This window comes from Choristoneura fumiferana, chromosome 15, assembly GCF_025370935.1.
Source record: "Choristoneura fumiferana chromosome 15, NRCan_CFum_1, whole genome shotgun sequence".
Taxonomy (NCBI): domain Eukaryota; kingdom Metazoa; phylum Arthropoda; class Insecta; order Lepidoptera; family Tortricidae; genus Choristoneura; species Choristoneura fumiferana.
In genome coordinates, this window is record NC_133486.1 from 7,038,829 (window position 1) to 7,054,188 (window position 15,360).

Below are 15,360 nucleotides of genomic sequence, written 5' to 3' on the forward strand. Positions count from 1 at the left end.
CTACATTGCCAATCATCAAGGTGGTTATCACTTTATTCTACTTACCCCCTGTTTCACCATCCATTGATTAAATTTAACTGACGGATAAATGTGATACCGTCTCTGTTTGTTTTGTTAGAATAGACGGAGACGGCATCACATTTATCCGTCAAATAAAATTAATCATCCCCTTAATCTGCCAGCTAGGTTATCAGAAAATATTGGACACGTATTTTTTTTGCCAGTCAAACAAAAAATTAAATAAGCTTACAAAATAATAAACTGGCGCACACTACATTTTATTACTTAATGGTTACTTTTTCATCGCAAAAACCATGACACTAAAAGGTCAAGAGTAAAATTTCTTGAAACCTTGGCTTTAGCTTAAGTTACAAATAAACATCAAGAACAAAATAATTACGTTATATGTGCGGTTGTAATAGCTAACCAAATTATTTGACCACTGTATGCTTTAGTAAAGCATACAGTAGAGGGAGACCACCAATGAGATGGAAGGACGATATCTGCCGACAGGCGGGTGGAGGGTGGATGCATATGGCTGTCGATCGCCAGGCGTGGAGAAATGGAGAGGAGGCCTATGTCCGAAGACGGACGAATTAAGGGCTGCTATGGGTATGGATGGATGGATGCTTTAGTAAAATGCGTTCTGTATCTACCTGTATAAATATGCTGAATCTCGTAACAAGACTTCTTCCAAGCATGTGCGTTGAACATAAAGTTTAGTTAATTACATCAAGAAAGTGACGTTTGACAAAATTCTTGAGAAATTCTTAAGATTTAGGTACTATCAGCAAAGCCGCAGGGTAAAGCTAGTTAGGGGGTCTTTCCAAACAAAACAGGTATTGCAGTGGCAAGATTTTGCTACTGGGAAGACAGGACAACCCCAGAGACCTCAATAGTTTTCAATCTGCAGCACAGAATAGAAAATAGTAAAAGTACCTGCAGGCCCTTTAAGATACAGTTCAGGAAAGTGACACATGAAAGTCCCTGCTGAGGGATTACAGGAATCGATCACTTCATGATCATGATTTTATCAGAAAACCTTTGAAGACACGATGATGCAATCCTACAAGTTCATATGTTCCTATAATCCTATATGTTCATATACGGACATAGTACGCAATTCTTCCGTATGTAACAATTTATTGATATTCTTTAAGTGTTACTGTTACTTCCGTTTAAATATTATTAACTAGGCCGCCAGGTCAAGGTTGTATAAATACATTATTGTACAATGATAGCAAAGCGAGCCATTGTTATATCAAGTTAAATTTTAAACCACTCATTTCATATCTATTTCATATTTTATTTCAGACAAATGAGGATCTTCCCGAAAATAAGTATTTAAAAGTAGAATTACTACTACTAATAAGTGCTTTAAAGTAAGCGACATAGTCTGAATAATTGTCAAACTTAAGGGGCGGGGTACATCATCGGAAAACTAATTTATCAAGTGGCAGTTGAGGCCAAAGTGGAGTGACGACCACGTACCTACTGGAAAACGCAGCGTGGCTATGCCCTCCATAAAGTGGACTGATATACGAGATTTCTGTCTTCGGGAAATCCAGCAGAAGGTCAGGCGCGTGTGTGTTGCCTTGGATGGTGCGTGTCCAATGACATTGTGTGCTTTTACATATTTCAGTACCTACTGCGTCTACACTCAGTGAGGGACCTCCCTTACTGAGTGTGGGCGCAGTGCCACAAATAGAGAGAGATGGAGAAGTCTCAGAAAAGTCGCATTCAACCCGAAAGAAAATCCATGACCACGACCACTCCACCAAAAGTGTACGTACGACTAAGAAGAAGATTAGTAGATGGTGTTCCTCTTCAGCCGATGTAAAGTGGTGTGTTCCTTCATCATTAGCCATCCTATTCTGACTATGCATGACTGAATCTCTTTTTACAAGCTTTTATTTAGTTTCACCAGTCCCTGTTGTCTGTCTGTCTGTCTGTAGTCAAATCTTGCAAGTTAAATTCGACCAGCTTCCAGTAGTCGGGTTGACTTGAAATTTGGCATACTTATGTAAATCACGTGACAATACAATAATCTAGAAGTGACATTCGGGTAGTCCAGCCAAGATCGTCTCCGCAGGACGGAACTCTTCAACGGTTAGTAGAACTTGAAAATTGGTATGCAAAATTTGCATATAATTAATGTAGTTTGGGTGACAATACAATGCAAGTACAGTCAACAAAAAGTACAGTCAGCAAAAAAAGCTTGTATTAAAAATGAAATTTTTATGGTTAGGTTATATTTTACAGTTGGATTACCTAGCATGGCGTATTCTTACATTTTTGATATACCAAGGTGCTTTGACAATCATGTGTATTATTTTGAATATGCGTATGTACCCCATAATTCCAAGCCATGTTACATCATCATATCATCCGTAGGACGTCTACTGTTGGACATAGGTCTCCACCATTATACTTCAAGTTACTACGTTTGGAAGCGGCCTGCATCCGTGAACCCGCAGCTTTAACCAGGTCATCCGTCCATCTTGTTTGTGGACGTCCTACACTACGCTGCGCTTGTCGATCCGCGGCCTCCATTCGAGAACGCCTAACACCGTGACACGTGTAATACCAACATGAAATACATGTAAAAACTCACAATCAGTTGGTGTCGTTCAGTCTTCAAACAAAACCTAATTACATCGAAATTTCTCATTCTCACGCCACAAGAACCTGAGATTCCTGCAATTGCTGTGTATTTACAAAATAGAGCTTCCAGAACGGTGTCGCTGCCAAACGGATCTTTATCAACGAGGTATAGAGTTGCAAATGCGACTACAGTTAACTGCGCGATTTTAAGACGTTATAGAATTGATTGCCGTAATTAGATCTGTTTTGTTTCGGACTTAGGACATAATGAAAGAAGCGACATCAGACAGAGTGGTGAAATGAAACAGTTACTATCGAAACTGCTCACAAATTTTCGCGAGAACTTATAGAAAAATATGATCGAATTTTTGTCCAAGCCAAAACGAGATCCTTCGCTCCCGTTTTTTTTTTCGCTCGAACAATTTATAACTGCAAAAGCACAATACAAGTATATTACTTGTATTGTGGCAAAAGTTAGTGACTGTGTAGTGTATGTAGCTTAGTATGTTGGAACTCCGTTTATAACACTTGAGTGGTACGAGTACAGTAGTACAGTCACCTCACCAGCACCAATATCTGACACAACAAATCGTGTGTAAATATCTGACATGACTCTATTTATAGGGCCGGTACCGTATCAGATATTTTTGCACGCTCCGCTGTCGCAGATATTAATGCAGGTGATTGTACGAGTAAGTGCCTACACGATTTACAAAGAAATCACAACATCGCAGGCACAGGGGGGCTACTACGAAATTCGAAACCTGAGTTCGTATCGTACCGTCCCTCTCACTCTCGTATTAAACAATATAAGCGTCAGCGGGACGGCAATGTTGTTATGTTATGTGTAGTATAGGACCGGGGTTCAGCGCACGCAACAATAGCTTAATCGTCGATATCCTGCAATTTATTAACTCACGGACCCTAGATTTTAGCGCCAACGCACTCCATAGAATGAATGAAACAATAGAGCCCCAGGCACAGAGCATTTAATAAAGGGAGTTGGCCTTTGCTTATCTTTATATTGCAGAGGAGAACAGACAGACAGACAAACAAATGCATTTAAGCACAAGCGGAAACGAAGACGAATCGCGGTTTTCGGTCAATAATGATAGTTAAAGTTTTCCACGGGTACAGAGCCTCGTAGGTACTAGAGAGAGTAAGTAGTATAAAATAGACTAGTTATAAAATAAATAACTAACGTTTACCCGCGGTTCGCACCCGTTAATCATTACATACAGCAGTTGAATTTAAATTCCGGGATATTACAAAATTCCCGAGGGAATTCCCAAAAATGACATCGTGGTCGTTATTGATTTTGCATTATAAACAAACAACAGTGCCAAATTTCGTGACTCTTATCTAAATACCGAATTTAATCAAAATCCGTGCAGCCATTCTAGCGTGAAGGACAAACAAAAATTCCCCTGGGAATTCCCGAAATTATTTTCATTGACGTTGCATTAAAAGCAACCATGCCGAATTTCATGACTCTTAGCCAAGTGGTTGTTATTTCAAGATTTTATTCCTACCCCGTGGGAATATCGGGATAAAAAGTAGCCTATGTGTTATTTCCGATATCCAGCTATCTACATATCAAATTTCACTCAAATCCGTCCAGCCGTTTCAGCGTGAAGGAGTAACAAACATACACACACACATACTCACAAACTTTCGCATTTATAATATTAGGATTATGGCGGTCCTAATTGGAGTGAAACCCGTGCCGTGCCGGGTTTTAGAATAGGACGTAGGTACCCATCGCTTACACTTTTCATGTATGTATTGGAAAAAGGTTTCACAGATGGTTTCACAAGGTGTGGCCATCCATTATTATTTGTTGCTGTTTATATTACTTACGTTAACGTTATAGTGTTTGGCATTGTTATTTTACGGTTAAGTGACCTGGTTAACAAATTGGTGAATTAGGAGGAATGGTTTAAAAACCAGATTTTATGCCGCAGCCAGTTCAATTTTTAAGATTATGAATAAAACTGAGACATTATATCAATGATGATGAAAAAAACTCGTTATAGGTATTGTGAATACTTTATGATGTTACGTATTATGCATTTCTGTCAGAAAATCAGAAAACACCATTCAATACCGTGCCAGATTAAGATCTACGTATTATAGAGAAGCTTTATTTCCACTGGCAACCTGAAATATCGACTCATCATAAGGATTAATGATTTAAATTCAAGTTTAAATACCCGTAGTCTTACGCTACATATTTCACAGAAGCGCATTTAACACAATATAATACTCGAAGCTTATTCTCTTCTCTAGTCTAAAATATTGCAACATAAAGATTCACTAAGAAGGGTTAATTTAACATTTTTTCAAACTACCTACCTACTGGGACGAAGCCTACTATAAGTTTATCTAACTTAAGGATTGTGTACGTTTACTATTCTTTTGACCCCGAAACTGCTTTTCCATTTTGATGAGATTTTGTACACATACTTACGTTAATAGATAGTTTATACATATAAACCGGATTAGCACAAGATGCTTTTTATCCCCGAATAATAAAAATTGTTGTTAGAAAACCTAGTAGTATGAGCAATAACAGTCTTAAATACGTAAGGGATTTACCGTGCACTCTTCAAAAATGTATCTAATGTTTTTTTGAGTCACACAACTACTACATTACCTATTATAATTGCTACGGATTACATTACTAAAGAGTAAAGTCATTAACTTCACCCTTTTGTTGCATTCCACATTTAAATGACCTAATTAGTGATACCAGTTATCTTAAAGTCTAATGTCAAGCTATTTACTACTTCGAGTAAGTGCGTGAGCACTATCTCTGCCTATCTGGGAGTCGTGCTCGCTGATACATAAACAATCTTATATATATGTATATCTATGAAGCCGTGGTGGCCTAGTGATTTGACCTATCGCCTCTGAAGCAGAGGATCTCGTGGGTTCAAACCCCGACTCGCACCTCTGAGCTTTCCCAAATTCATGTGCGAAATTACATTTGAAATTTACCACGAGCTTAACGGTGAAGGAAAACATCGTGAGTGTGAAGTCCCCAATCCGCACTGGGCCAATCATTCTGAAAGTAGGCCTGTGCCCAGCAGTGGGACGTCAAGGTACCTATAGGTTGGGAGGATGATCTAAAACTAGGCTTTATCTGCGGATTTGCCCGCGCGAACTATTATAACCAAAAACCTGGCTGCTCGCTGGACGGATTTGAATGAAATTTGGTATGTAGATATTAGCTGGACATCTGGAATTACGTACCTATAGGCTACTTTTTATCCCGATATTCCCACGGGATAAGGATTAAATCTCGAAATAACAACCGCTGGGCTTAAAGTCACGAAATTTGATATGCAGGTAGGCTACTTTTTATCCCGATATTCCAACGGGATAGGGATAAAATCTTGAAATTTCAACCGCTGCCTTGAAATTTTTGACACTTGTTCTAAACACAACCACAATGAAGACTGCGATATAAATTTTGGGAATTACCAGGGGAATTTTATAAAATCCTGGAATTTCGTTTGTACCAGATCGAATAGTTTACGCGTGCGAAGCCGCGGGTAAACTCTAGTCTAGTCGGTAATAATTTCAAATGAGTCACTGTAGATTTGTTACAACAATAAACGTCATAGTCAAAATACCATATACGGGACTTATCACGCTATTTTTACACAAGTTATATTTACCTCGACGTTTCGGCAACGTTACAGTTGCCGTGGTCACGAGTAGACTGAAGTGTGGGGTGTCAAGTCTGCCTAGCAGCGCGAGTTCTTCGAACTACCCGCACTTGATCACTAATAGTACCGGCACTCGTATCACGAACTACCCGCACTTGGTCACTTTTATTAGTCACCCTATCACACCGACACACAACACGTATATGGTACTTTGACTATGAGTGAGAATCACAAAAGTTTAAAACGTTATAACAATAAACGTGTACTGAGTGTGAGTATCTATATGACTCGGCTTCTAAGACTTATAAATCGGTACCAAATATGAATCACTAATCAAATTTGCCTACACGCGTCAAGCGATCGCGACCCGAGCTCACGGGTCTATGAACTGCCAGGGAATCCCAAATGACTTTATTTTGACGAATAGCGAGAAACAATTTAATTTCAAGAAACACACACGCACACACAAATCACGGCTATATTCCCAAATGGGGTAGGCAGAGCACACGAAACGTTACCGCTTCGGAGCCACTTTTAGCAATTTTAGGTTTTAAGTTTGACAAAAACGGTACAATAGTGACAGGTTGCTAGCCTGTCGCCTACGGTATACCTCAACCTATGTCCTTAGTCGCCTCTTACGACACCCACGGAAGAAATGGAGAGGTGTAATTCTAACCCGACACCACACGGGTATTTGGTAATTGCAAGAAACAATGCTATAATTAAATTACTTGTAGATATGACTTCCAGTGCTAGTGCTAGTTGTTACCTAAATGTGCAACAACTTAGATTGTTACTAATATAATTAAGAATTAAATGTTTCTTTTCTTAAGAACTGACGCCTGCGAGAAACACTTGGACAGTAAATCTACGGTGTTACTGCGTTTGTTATACTTTAAATATTATAGACAAACCGTAAGGGCTCATTTAAACTTGACTGGAAGACTCAGGAGTCTTCAAAAAGAGACATACCTTCCATTAAACTAGTTCTGTTTGCTAATATCGTTAGGAAATAGAAACAGACAATCAGTTTTCTTTTTCTTTCTCATATAAATTTTCAGAACAACAAAAAAATCGACGAGTCTCGAGCCACATCAACATTCTAATAGTACTTATAGTAGGTACTTTCGGGATATTAAATTCGGTCAAATAATTCTCATATTCGTACTTCCATTCATTGGTCTTGTGAAATTCAGTAATTTCAAGCTCGATATGATGTTCCAACCGCTAACAGTCCAACAAAAAGAAAAACATTTATATTATTATAAACACTTATTATAATTCTGTCTATGGCTTACACTCTTGCGCAACTGGTCGGTGCAGTTCATCTGTGAAGGTCATAAATAAAAACCCGTACAAATGATGTCTGCACGTCATTACTATCTGTTATTAATGTTATATTAACGCTTTGTTTCGTAACAGTTGTAAAGTTAATGTGTTTTGTGTTTTGTTTTGTTGTAAATTGCTACTGAATAGTCGTATTGTATTTTATCCATAGAAGAATGATCAGTAGAGTGTCAATGTCGTACAACTTGTTTCAAGAATAAAATCGACAGCACTGCGGTGATTACTTCTGCAAGAACAAGCTTCAATAAGAACAAGCTGGTTGCAAGTTGGGCACGTAGATATTGTCATAGATATTAACAGTAAATTTTAAGACATTATCTGATGTATTGAACAAAAATAAATTGTTCTTTTTTTATTAAAAGCAAAAATGTAATTATAACTATATTTTATTGTTTTTGTTAACAATATGCTTTTTAACCTAAATCTAACATTTACTAAAAACGAAAAAGATTTTTGAACCGCCGGACCGGATGAACCTCCGCAGCTCCGCCTCCTATAGTTCTACGCGCCGGAGGTATCTATTAGATCAGTCGAAAATCGTAATAGCATACGTATATTGGTAGTAGCGTGTAGTCCCATCCCATGTATCGCAACTCCAATAATGTTTACAACTAAAACAACTTTGTTCCATATAGAAAAGGTAAATCTACGGAAAAAAAGTATTTCCGGTACGGTGTAAGTGTCAAATAATGTGTTGCAGAATTGCACATCCGTATTACCACTCTATTGGTTAATTCCTCTATAGTGCTATCCCACTCTACGCCATTCTGCGCATTAAACGCTTAATGTTTTCTAAACGGCCATACTAATTTGTTTTTATTTGTTTAACTTAATTGTGCATCAAATTATTTAAATAACGCACCTTGTAGTAATTTAACATTTATTTGTAAATATTACTAACATCACTTTTACACAAATAATGAATGAAAGACGAAATACGCTATGTCAACACCAATTAATATGCAATCGACGTGTTTTTATTGCTCCATTTCGCTAAAAATTCAAGGTTATTTAAGAAACTTAACGATGCCATTTTAAGAAAAACTAGCGACCCATCCCGGCTTCGCACGGGCAAAGTAAAAAAAGAATATGCTTAAGAGTTATTTCTGAGATTAAGTTATCCCCAAATGTTATCCAAATCGGTGTTGCCGTTTATCGGGAAATAGTAACAAGCACTCGCATACACACACAAACACACACAGACACAAACTTTCGCATATATAAATATAAGTAGGATTAGAACCTGTTTGACTACTCATTGATAAACTTCTTTATTTGGATAAAAGAACTGATGGCATCACAGATATCTGCCACTTAAAATGTATCAGTGAGTGGTACAACAGGCCCTTAGTTTGATATATTTAATTTATGTAAGTACCAGACTTGTAAAATAGTACCATAAATCATGGTTAGGCACTGCTGGTTTAAATTTCACGGTATTTCTGTTTTATTTGTGTTATGTAAGTCCAAGGTTCTGTGTCAAGGTCTTAGCGATGAAATCTGCATTTGTGGAAAAAACTTTTAAATAATTTATTAAATGGTTATTACTGCAAGGGTATTTGTAATTGAAATAAGATAACATTCCATGTAGAGAGAATAGAATATTGATTGTATTGATTGCACGAAGGACAGAACTTGAATGTAATTTATCTAATTTTTACAAAACTTTTCTGGTGCAAAGGTTGTCCATCGCGGTTCGACCCGGTAAACTCGGCTAGTGTATTGGGTACTTTTGCGCCTGGTATGACGCGGGGCGGTTTATTTGACTGACTGTATAGCTGTATATTTATCTGACCTTATTTTCGAACCCGCGACGCAAGAAGAGGGGTTAAACGGGTGGACCGATTTAAATGAGGTTTATTTTATTTAAAATCAGGTTTTTTAGCGATGGTTCTTAGATATGTTTTATCAAAATCGGTTCAGCCGTTTTTGAGATATTGAACTTTGAATGACAAAGCGGGGGGTTTTCTAACTTTTTGTTCGTTAGGTTATATAGCTCTTTGAAATAAATTAGTAAATGGGCCAATCAACTTTTTTACCGACACTAATCTGTCCGCGACATTTTTCAAACAATTACAGATTGTTGTAAGTAAACATGTTTTTTCTGTAATTTAATAGATGGTGTACATGAATACATGCCATCTTACGTATGTTTAAGCTATTAAACCGTGAAATATCTTGTTGGAAGTACGATTTTTTGGTAACCCCAGAGACAATTTTGGTAATGCAGGGGACGCCCAAAGTCTCGGTAAAATAGTTGATTGGCCCAAATAATAATAAGCTTTCATAAAAAAAAACTTACTAATCTGGAAAATACATTAATTTTAAGAAATAATGTTTTTTCATCAATCTATATAATCTGTTGTACCTAGGGACCGACTGACTGCCGAATAATAGTACCTAATACGTACTTATACATACTCTGCTTTAAATATGTATCATGTAAACATATAAAACAGGGCTGAGTCACCAGTTGATTTTTCTTTGAACTTGACAATTTATAACAAAATCATTTTTACATCCTAAGAAAAATTTAGTCCAGGGGATCTCCAATCATTTTACTACCTACAGAGCTCCCATTATTTTGGCTCGCCTTTATAATGAGCTGTTCACTGCAGCGAAACAGAGTGAGGGGGCAACGCGGAGCGGACTTGCAGACTGTGTCTGTCTATAGGCGCGGAGCCAGATAACGGAGTAGAGCGAGAAAGTAATGCGGAGCGGACTCGCGGATTGTTTTTCCATTTGTGATGCTTCTCAGCTTCCCCGTACGCGCTTGTTTCTACGCCCTCCTTCCCGGCTCCTCTTCCTCGCTGAGCTTCCCGGTTATGTATGAATGTTTATGCTAGTGCTAGTTAGCAACTCCTCATCCACTGTAGAGGAGCGGAGATTTTATGCAATTCTATTGGTGATTTTTTATCTTGCTCAGCACTCCGCTGCCTCGCACCGCTGCAGTAGGTAGACAAGCAGCCTAAAAATACCATACGTTCGTACATACCTTATAAAAGCCTATAGGCTATACATTCGTGGTGCTCTAAAATAGTCTACGCTGCCGGGAGCGGAGTATGCTTGCTCGCAAAGTTAGGACAGTTTGGAAACCTATGGCCAAGTCTTAAGTCCTTGCTTATACATCGTAAACAACTTGTATAATGCAAGCCGTAATTATACAAGAACACTAACTTCACGGGCCGACATAAAGTAAATTAGCTACGCCATTGAACGTTGAACTTTAGACAATGTGAACAAAGGTATTCTCAAAGAGCATCTGTCTCGTGGCATTAAGTTTATATGAATTGCATCAGCAAGATTTTAATATCAAATATTTATTAAAATTACTAGCTTTTGCCCGCGGCTTTTATCGGCATCGCACGCCGTTCTCTCGGGAACTGCGCATTTTTCCGGGATAAAAAGTGTATGTCACTCTCTACCCCATAAACTATATCTATGACAAAAATCACGTCGATCCGTCGCTTCGTTTCGACGTGAAAGAAGGACAAACATACAAACACACTTTCGCATTTATATATATTAGTTTGGATTGTATTGGAGCTAATGGGTGAGAGGACGGATAAAATTCAAACTTTGCAATCATTAATGAAGACCTACTTAAAGATTTTAATGATCAATCAATTATATTGAAATATTAAATGATATTGTATCGGATCTCACGTCTTAAATCGAGTTTAGATAGAATAGTTCCGGTTTACAAATTATGAAAATACTTGTACTTACGACAGATTTAAACTACAAAACATTACTCGTATTTAAAGACAGTAGTGACGTTTGGACGAAATGCATTCACGATTTCACAACTTAGCGATTGCACTTCTATACCTACCCCTAAATGGACCTACAGCTTCCGTCATCCAATTTTGGTTTTATAACACGTATTAAGAATTTTGGAAGCGTATGAGAATGGCTTAAAGACCTCGCTTTTATTAAGTCACGTTTAATCGTGTCTTTGAGTAAATTGTGCATTAACTGAATTACTTGCGATGATTAATTATTTCTTTGGAACAGAGAGGTCGTCGGGTCGTAAGATAAAATTTGCATGGTTCATTCATTTTGTTTACGAGTACCAATGGAACTAAAATAGATCATTATGTGAAATGAGGTCACGCTTTAGTTATACACAAAGGACGAGTTCTTAGTTATCAGAAAAAAAATACTTTATAAATTACGAGTAAAATTAGATTAGAGTCAGAAATGTTGTCATCTTAAAGAACCGCCGAATACTTCCGTCTGAATCAACACATATTACAGAAACCCAATACCACAACCAACGTACAAAATGCTAACGCGTTTCGTCCTCTTTACGAGTCAGTTGAACCAAAAATGACTAGATTTTAGATAACCTTGCCTTAAAACTAAAACTTTGCTCGCTTAGCTAGTGTAAATGTCACCTTGAGTTAAAACACTGTAGAAGGAAGTCGCACGTAGCCTTGCGCGTACGCAGTTTTGTCACGTCTCCGCAAATCGGACTGTGCTCAGGCACGAGGCTCACGTGTTTTGGTTAATTCAGTCACGATTTTTACAAAATATAATGTTATATCGAACTTCAAAAAAATTACTTTCCGGGTTCAGTTACATAGTTAATATAATATAGTACGAGTAAATACTCGTAGTATTAGTGGTTATGTATGGAAATTCACACATGCTTTTTACTTGCACTATGCAATTGGACCCTGATTTTTATATTTTATATTTACGGGGCCGCGTCGTGAAAAAGTTTGAAAAACACTGGTTTAGACTGCATTAGGTATATGTTAGTCTGGGTATTGTTTTATAGATATAGAAAATTCAAATGGAGGCTTTATATAGGTAGTTTTGGGGATACAATAAAGTTTTGTTTAGGGCAAGGGCAAAATAATTATGTAACGTTGAGTATAATAAGAATAAACAACAGTTAATGTTATAAACAGCCCAAGTGGATACATTTTGCAATATGATAGTGAAAGGACACGTTGAAATCTATATCTGTTGTGTGGTCCAAAAACAAGCGATTTTCTCATTAATCTAGTAAATGCGAAAGCTTGCTGTGTGTGTTTGTTATTATTTCGCGGTAAAATGGTTGGACGGATTTGGTTGTTTGTTTTGAAATTTAGTATGTAAATAGCTGGATCCCAGAAATGACATTCATTCTAATATTCTTACGAAATTTAAATGTCGAAATATTAGGAAAAAATCTTTATTGTGTTTTCTGTACTGCTCTATGCGTTGGTGTACAAAAAAGAGTTATTGTAATTCCTGTTGTATTGTATTGTTGGTACGTATGTAAAAGTTTAGGGACATGAAATTTTGCACGGTCTTCATACAACGTAAATAACTGAGTCACTAAGTCGCACAATCTGGCCGTCTTCAAATCTAGGGTGGATAGGCATTTATTAGGCAAGCGTGTTTTATCTTAAAGTCAAAGTCAAAGTCAAAATATCTTTATTCAATTCAGGCTATAACAAGCACTTATGAATGTCAAAAAAAATCTACCCCCGGTTCGGAAAAACCTCTGTTGAGAAGAATCCGGCAAGAAACTCAACGAGTTATATTAGTCCACATCTTTGCTTTCCATCAGGCGTGATTGTGGTCAAACTCAAGTCTATTTATTTATAAAAAAAGTATAGTTAACCCTACTACTGTTGTTGCAGATTTGACCGATGACACACCCTCTGACACCAGACAGCATCGCATTTTCATACAAATATGACACGGCAATGCAACTGTTGCCAAATAGATTTTTATCATGTGTTTTTGGCGTTCCCCTTGACCGAAAACAGTGAATGTGTTACAAAAGCTTTGGAATTTATATTTAACATGTTACGACATAATCATAAGTTATTTATTCCGTAATATTTTGTAGTACATCTTCCGACTCTTTTCAATATTGGACCCCTATTAGCATAAAGTACAATAGACTGTGAAGGCCAGAACATTAAAGTGTTAATTTATTGTTTCATAATTATTTTATCTCTGGATCCTCTATATTTGGCGGACTTTTTCTCCTTCTTTGGAGAAAAACCCCTTCCATATTGTAGTAAAGCATTGCATTTGATAACAGAACCATTAGTAGTAGTAATAAATCAATTAACTTATTTATTTTTCAAATATTGTATGCAAATCCATGATTTACGTGTCAATAATATTGCTTGTCAATCAGGCGGTCGAAGTATTAAGTCACAAGCGATAAATCACAGATACTCGTAATGGCATAAAGAAATAACGCTTATATTTAGTATTTAATTTACGAACCTAACAAGAAAAAACATCGTAATAAAAATATCACTTGTGAGAAAACAGTACGACGTCCAAAATAAAAATAACGTCAACGTCAACGTCAAGAGGATCTGAGAAAGATAAGGAAGTTTACCAACTGGAAGAAGGTCACCAGGCACGATTACCTTTACTTGCCCGAATTTTATTTGCCCGAATTTCACTTGCTATACCAACGTTTGCCATAAAATATATAGAACCGTGCTGTTTTCAGGATTTTTTTATATGTCATCATATAGAATGCAGTAGGTTAGGTTAGGTTAGTTTAATATCAACTGTGAAGAAATTACTATTTCAGAAATAAATTACTTTATGGCAAATTAAAATTGTAGAAAACGATACATTCGGGCATATGAAATTCGGGCAAACGATAGATAACCCACCAGGCACCACTATAACTGTTGCAAGATTGCAAAGGAGACCCACAAAAGTTTTTAGCGCCAACGGAAGAAGAAGTAGTTTAATAATCGTTTCGCTTGTAATTTGAGCCACCGAGTGTTGCAACTGTAGCCGCGTGGTGCCGTAAACGGATCGTGGGTAAATTGTTATTATTTGCCTACTTTAATGAAGAAAAGTAGGTAAGTGCGAACTATGTTGCGTGCCTCAGGGTTCCGTATCTAAAGTTAGGTACTTGCTTATTGATGGAGCAAAGTTCACAAAAAGGTACATAAACCATAAACCCGAGGTTAGCATACATAGTGAAATTATTCTATGTGCTCTGCAAAGTTTCTTATGAAGTACCTAGTTTGTGAATTTTTCAAAAGTTAAGCGCTATCTATGTGCAAGCAAGCATAATAAAAACCCGACTGCCTCAAAAAACTTATAAAGACTTATAAAACTTATAAAGATATAAATTAAAAAGGAAAAAAAGTCTAATAGCCTAAAGCTGTTAAGTAACTTCAAGTTTAATATAGTCAGGACCCATTCAAAATCGCGACCAGCTCAGAAATTCCCAACAAAGTATATGATATAGGTTAAAAAGAATTCTGCACTAATTCAAAGTCCTACCGATAGATGCTTCATTAAGTCAATTAGTTCGGCGATCAATGCATTGTAAGCTGATCTCTAAACTTCTTCGCGCCAGTTTAACTAGTTCGCGGTGGTAACGTGGTTAACCTAACTGGTGCAACTGTCTGGGAACCGATATTAACTGTACAAGCACAATGAAGATACAGGCGTTCAACAAATCCAGCATTCCCATTATGGGCTCGATCATGGCAGCGTTGCGAATTGAGTCGTTTTCGTTTCAAAATGTTTCGAAAGCTGATTTTATTTTATTCGCGGAACAATAACAAGCGGTCACAGGCCAATTAAGAAATTGTATTGTTTGACTGTGAATTTGCGCATTTCATCAGACGTGTCGCCTTGAATTTCAATTTCGTTATACTAATTGAGCATCCTATAAGTAAGTAGCTACCTACCATTTTTTGCATATTATGTTTAATGATTGTATGCAGTTTCTTTTAGTCAAGTT

The 15,360-nt window shown here is 37.1% G+C and overlaps 1 protein-coding gene across 3 annotated transcripts in view; it reads right to left on the reverse strand.

Moving 5' to 3' along the window:
- The window catches only part of LOC141435773 (torso-like protein), a 65,643-nt gene that overhangs the window by 26,232 nt on the left and 24,051 nt on the right, over nt 1-15,360 (reverse strand). The window contains exon 1 of one of the 3 annotated variants that reach the window (XM_074098586.1): nt 6,288-6,485. The exons of the other annotated variants lie outside the window; for them this stretch is intronic. The gene's annotated coding sequence lies outside the window, so the exon portion shown is untranslated. Of the gene's footprint in view, nt 1-6,287; nt 6,486-15,360 lie in introns of those variants that run through there. 3 annotated transcript variants of the gene reach the window in all.